Source organism: Marmota monax, unplaced genomic scaffold (genome assembly GCF_021218885.2).
Source record: "Marmota monax isolate L192 unplaced genomic scaffold, Marmota_monax_Labrador192_F-V1.1 WCK01_AAM20220418_F8-fsc00364, whole genome shotgun sequence".
NCBI lineage: Eukaryota > Metazoa > Chordata > Mammalia > Rodentia > Sciuridae > Marmota > Marmota monax.
The window spans coordinates 502,824-509,555 of NW_026694525.1; positions in this window are offsets into that span (position 1 = coordinate 502,824).

Sequence of the window (6,732 nt, forward strand, 5' to 3'; positions counted from 1 at the left end):
GCACCCACTATTATGACTAGACAAGGTTTTAGGAAAGGAAAAAGATTAGAAACACAAGAACAAGGTATAGCAGCACCAATACAAATAGATCAAGGAACAGACAGACATGGGTTGGATTTTCAGAAAGGGCCACTGAGACAATAAAAATTACTTGGAAATCAGAAAGACCAGTATGGGTTCCTCAGTGGCCTCTGACTAAAGAAAAGATACAAGCAGCCCATGACCTGGTCAAACAACAATTAGCAGAAGGACATATACAACCTTCTGTATCTCCCCATAATACTCCCATTTTTGTCATCAAAAAGAAATCTGGTAAATGGAGATTATTGCAAGATTTAAGAGCCATTAATAATGAGATGGTTATTATGGGACCTGCTCAATCAGGGATTCCTCAGTTGTCTTCTTTGCCAAAAACCTGGTATGTTTTAGTTATAGATATTAAAGATTGTTTTTTTTCAATTCCAATTCATCCTGAGGATAGTCCACGTTTTGCATTTACTATCCCTGCACTGAATCATGAAGGTCCTGATCAGAGATATGAATGGAAAGTACTCCCTCAAGGGATGGCTAACAGCCCAACTATGTGTCAAATTTATGTTAACAAAGTAATCCAGCCACTTAGAAATCAAAATCCTGAACTACAAATATTTCACTATATGGATGATGTATTATTAGCACACAAAGCTAAAAACACATTGCTAGAATGTTATGCCACACTTACAAACTTATTAAAAAATTATAATCTAGAGATAGCAATAGATAAAGTACAATTAAATTTTTCAATTAATTATTTAGGAGTTCTATTATCCTCAACCATGGTCCGTCCACCAAAAATTCAAATACGAGTAGATCAACTCAAATCACTTAATGACTTTCAAAAGTTATTAGGAGACATAAATTGGATAAGGCCTTATTTAGGTATACCAACAGGAGAGTTGGGACCTTTATTTGATATCCTAAAAGGTCCATCAGATCCAAATTCACCCCGAATGTTAACGCCTGAAGCAAGAAAGGCATTAAAAATCATTGAAACATATATGGAAAATATGCATTTGGATAGAATTGATATAAGTTTGCCTTTATTATTTATTGTACTACCAACAAAAAATATTCCTACAGGAGTATTTTGGCAAGAAGGTCCATTATTATGGATACATTTATCTTATTCTCCTAACACTATTCTTACTAGGTATCCTGAGGCTGTAGGACAATTAATACTCAAAGGAATAAAAGCAGCCAAGGGAGTGTTTGGAATTTCTCCCAATAAAATTATTACTCCATATACTATGAATCAAATTGATGAGTTAGCTAATGAGTTAAATACTTGGGCAATAATCATGTGCAAATCTAATGTTTCATTTGATAACCACTTACCATCTAATCCTTTATTGTCTTTTTGGTCATTGCATCCTGTAATTTTTCCAAAAATGACAAGAAAAACACCTATCATGAATGCTCCAAATATATTCACTGATGGGTCAAATAATGGTACAGCAGCAGTAGTTACCCCTGATCAAACTTTTACATTTTTAGTACCCAAACAATCAGCTCAAAAGGTAGAGCTTAATGCAGTTTTACAAGCTTTTGTGATGTTTAAAGATTCTGTATTTAATTTATTTTCTGATAGTCAGTATGTAGTTAATGCTATAGTATCTCTTGAAGATGCTGGTAGGATTTCCCCTTCTTCTACTGTTTTCTCTTTGCTTTCCACTATACAAAGTCTAATCTGGGACAGAGAAGATCCATTCTTTATAGGACATATCAGGGCACATACAGGATTGCCTGGAGCCCTTAGTTTGGGCAATGATTTAGCAGATAAAACTACACATGACATACATATTTTCTCTACACTAGAAGAAGCTATAAATTTTCATAAAAAGTTCCATGTCAATGCTAATACTTTACAAAAGCGTTTTAAAATAACTAAGGAACAAGCTAGACAAATAATAAAACAATGTCAAAATTGTGTGACCTTTTTACCACAAGTTAATCTTGGAGCCAATCCTAGAGGATTGATACCTAACCATATTTGGCAGATGGACGTCACACACTTGCCAGAATTTGGAAAATTAAAATATTTGCATGTTACAGTTGATACTTCTTCTGGATTTTTGATGGGCTCCCTTCATGCCGGAGAAAAAACTAAAGATGTTATAGCTCATTGCTTACAAAATTTTGCCACTGTGGGTGTTCCAAAACAGTTAAAAACAGATAATGCCCCTGGTTATACTTCTACCTCTTTTAAACAATTTTGCTCAACATTTGGCATTACTCATATAACAGGAAACCCATACAATCCACAGGGACAAGGCATAGTTGAAAGAGCTCATCAAACTATTAAAATGTACTTATTAAAGCAAAAAGAAGGAATTGGGAAGGGGTATATATTCCCCAAAGATAAACTTAAAATAACCCTTTTTACTCTAAACTTTTTAAATTTGGATTCATCAGGACTTAGTGCTGTGGAAAGGCATATGTGTCCAAAAAATGTACATAAGCCCAAGGTACTTTGGAAGGATATTCTAACAGGACAATGGAAAGGTCCTGACCCAGTAATTGTCTGGAGTCGGGGGTCTGTTTGTGTGTTTCCACAGGGAGAACTGCAGCCGATTTGGATTCCAGAGAGATTAACCAAGGTCCTGACCCAGTGATTGTCTGGAGTCGGGGGTCTGTTTATGTGTTTCCACAGGGAGAACAGCAGCCGATTTGGATTCCAGAAAGATTAACTAAAGCGATTTCTACAGACCAAAAAGAAGATGATTTGGCTCAAATCCATAACAACTGATATCCAAAACTCCAGTTTGGCTATTCTTACATCTGCAACAGAACCAGGATGCTTTTTTCAATATCTATTTTATTATTGCCCTTTGCCATATCATGAAGTTCTATTTTGTTTTTTGAGCTCATACAGACCTAGGTTAATGTTTTGCTGATCAGTTCTATTTTTTGACTATAGAGTTTTTAAACATTGCAATGGAGATTTCACCTGTAAAAAGTTATAAGGCCTTTACTATAATGTTATGTGTTGTATGTATTATATTATGTGTGCACACTTGTGTTTTGTGTTATATGTTTGAATGTACGTATGTCCATATATCATATATGATGAGCGCTCATGATAAAATGGATCCAAATATTTTTTTTTCACGTGATTTATATGGTTTAATTTAAATTGGGTAAACAACTGTTGAGGATTGTTTTAATATGTAAACAAAAAAGAAGGTTAACAGATCTGTTTGTTTACTTTCACCTTTCCTTTTCATTATATTTAATAATTCTCTTAAAGATAATGTAAATTGTTAAGAAAATTGTTTTCTTTTAGTGCCTTCTGTAATGTTACATAATTTTTTCTTTAGCCATTATTGCCAGAATTCCTATCTTCATCCCAGTGCTGGTGAAGACAATGTAAATTTTTAAGAAAATTGTTTTCTTTTAGTGCCTTCTGTAATGTTACATAATTTTTTCTTTAGCCATTATTGCCAGAATTCCTATCTTCATCCCAGTGCTGGTGAAGTCAAAGATAAAACCAATCTACAGCTTCTACAATAGCCATCACTGAACTGCTTGCAGAACTTGCCTGGACACATTGTGAGCTCAGCTGTATGCATTGTGAACTATCTGTTGGTACAGCGAATTGTGGTAGTGCTGGAGTATTTTTGCTGATGGTGTCACCGGTGGTACAATTTTTCAAAGGAGCCCTCAATTGGCTTAATGTCATGGCATTTTTCATCCTCCTCTACTAGTGATGGTCTAAAATTTGGGGGCCAACAGAGGTGAGGCAAAGAACCTCACCCCCCCACAGGTGCAAAGGCCTATCCACAAGTATGGCTGTATGCTGGACCGGTAGTCAGTGACGGGTATGATCCAATTGCAGTGGTACCAACCTAAGACAGGAGGCTGACGCCTAGAGGTCAGTTCATCCGATGACGGGTAAGGACCATATGTTGAATTGGACTGCCTAACAGGCACGGTCCCTAAGCCACATGCTTGTTGTTTAAACAGAGAGGGGGAGATGTTGAGAGCCACAGCCAAAGGGGCCCCAGCAAACTTCCAGCTGCCAGCAAACTTCCAGCTGCTGGCTGATGATTGGCTCACAGCGGCCCCAGCAACATCTAGCTGATTGGCTCCTCTGCGGTGATGCTCATTGGGCTGTTTCCCTGCCCTTTCAGACCACGGAGCTGCTCATTGGGGGACTTTTTTGGCTCCGCCCACGTGACCCAGCCAATCGGCCTCAAGAGCAGGAGGATTGTGGGAGGGGGAGAGAAGCTTGTGTGGGAGAGAGAGGCTTGTGGAAAGCCGGTGGTGGCAGTTGAGGCTCTGAGGGTTTTTCCTGAGAGGCTATTTTGTTTGGCGTGTGTGGTTCTAAAAATAAAGTTAGTTTCTTTTGACAAGTGGCTCCTGATTGTGCCCAGCCAGACTGCGGCAGGGTTGTGGCTCAGTGATGGAGCACTTACCTAGCATGTGTGAGGCACTGAATTTGATTCTTAGCACTACATATAAATAAATAAAATGTCCATCAACAACTAAAAAAAATTTTTAAAAAGTGCTCGGAATACAGCTGAGTGGTGAAATATCCCTCCATTCAATCCAATACAAAATATATATACATATATATTTTCAAAAATTACATTCAATCACATTACTAATATATTAGTAGTAATTGCTTTTAATAAAAATTTTATATCATCAATAAATTACCTGTTTAAATTTAAAACTCACGCTGGGCCTGGTAGTGCACACCTGTAATCCCAGTGACTAGGGAAGCTGAGGTAGGAAGATCATAAGTTCAAGGTCAGCCTGGGCAACTTAGCAAGACCCTGTCTCAAAATGAAAAGGGCTGGGGACATGGTTCAGTGGGTGAGTACCCCTGGGTTCAGTCCCCAGTAATGCAAAAAAATAAATTTAAAATTCAGCTTATCTTTCAAACATATCAGTAATATTGTTTATACACATAGTTTACAAGTAATTATGTTTGTGTGATATAGAAAATAATATTTTAGCTAGGCATGGTGGTATAGTCCCAGCTACTTGGGAGGCTGAGGGAGGAGGATCATTTCAGCCCAGGAGTTTAAGGCCAACCTGGACAATGTAATGAGGCTTATCTCAAAAACAAAAGTCTTTGGATTCTTGGGATATAGCTTCTAAACCCCTTAGAATCTCTATTGTGATGTCTTTTATATGCTGATATAGAGATGACTAAGTGGATGGAGGCCCCTAAATAGCTTCAGAAATAGGGGATAGTAGCCAGAAGACCAAGGTTTGATTAGATGATTGGGACTTTCAGCCTAACCCCAACCACTGCAGAGGGAAAAGGGTGAAAATTAAGTCAATCATCAGTGACTAATTATGCCGTCTTAGGAAACTTCCAGGACTAGGGTGGTAGTGGACACCTGTATTCCCATTGACTGGGGAGGTTAAGGTAGGAGGGATACAAGTTAAAGGGCAGCCTCAGCAACACAGGGCCTCCTGTCTCAAATTAAAAAGGTATGGGGATGTAGCTCTGTACAGTACTTGCCTAGTACAGTACTAGGCCCTGGGTTCAATCCCTAGTACTGAAAAAAATAAAACCCTTAAATGATGGAGTTCAGAGCTTCTAGTTAACACATCTAAGCATTAGGAGGATAGTGTGTCCAGGGGGCATGGTAGCTCTATGCACATTCCCCTATACCTTACTACAAAAGCATCTCTTACATTATAGAGTTATATTCTCTATAATAAACTGGTGATAGTAGGGGCTGGAGTTGTGGCTCAGTGGTACAGCACTTGACTCACAAGTGTGAGGCACTGGGTTTGATCCTAGCACCACATAAAAACAAATAAAGGTGTTGAGTCCATACACAACTAAAAAATATTTAAAAAAATAAACTGGTGATAGTAAATAGACTATTTTCCTGAGTTCTGTGAGCTGTTCTACCAAATTATTGAACTCGGGGAGAGTCAGAGAAACCCCTGATTTGTAGCCAAGTTGGACAGAAGTGTGGGTAACCTGAAGACTGAATACTTGGCAACTGCCATGTGAAGCTAAGGCAGTCCCTGTGGGACTGAGTCCTACAACCTGCAGAGTCTGATGCAAACTCTGGAGAGTTAGAATTGAATTGTTGGACCCTGGTTAGTGTCTGCAGAGAACTAGAAAATGGCTTGGTGTGGAGACCCCCCCACATGTAGTGTAAGAAGCATCTGGAGCAAAAACTGCTCAGTAACTTTTCATTTGGTAATACCAGTTAAAAATCCATTTTATGTCTTACTGTATCACAGTGGACAGGTCACAGCCCCACTGAGCCTCAAGAAAGTCTCAACTGAAAAACGTTAAGTACTACACCCCCTCTACCTCAGAGGATTTTGGTAAGGATTAAATAAGAAGCCTGTGTAGAGTGCCCAATACTCAGTAGGTACTTGATAAATGATAGTTCCACCTTCTCTGGTGACAGTGTAGAGTGCTATGCTATGTTGCACTTTTTGTTTCTCAGAGGGAGATGAACTTCTTTCCAGTCTACAACCCAAAGAGAGACTGTGATGGCACACATCAAGACAGACATGCAGGTATTTGGTTCTCCTTTGAGAAAAGAATACAATTGATGGTGAGTGAAGAACCACTAAATAGTCAGCAAAGTGACTCCAGGACAGGCAACTAGTAAGGAAGTATGCCAGCACAGGTACCTTCTGCTGTGTTAAGTTGAAAACATAACAACATATTAATAGGGACGGCTCAGAGTTGGAATGCCAATGACAAGC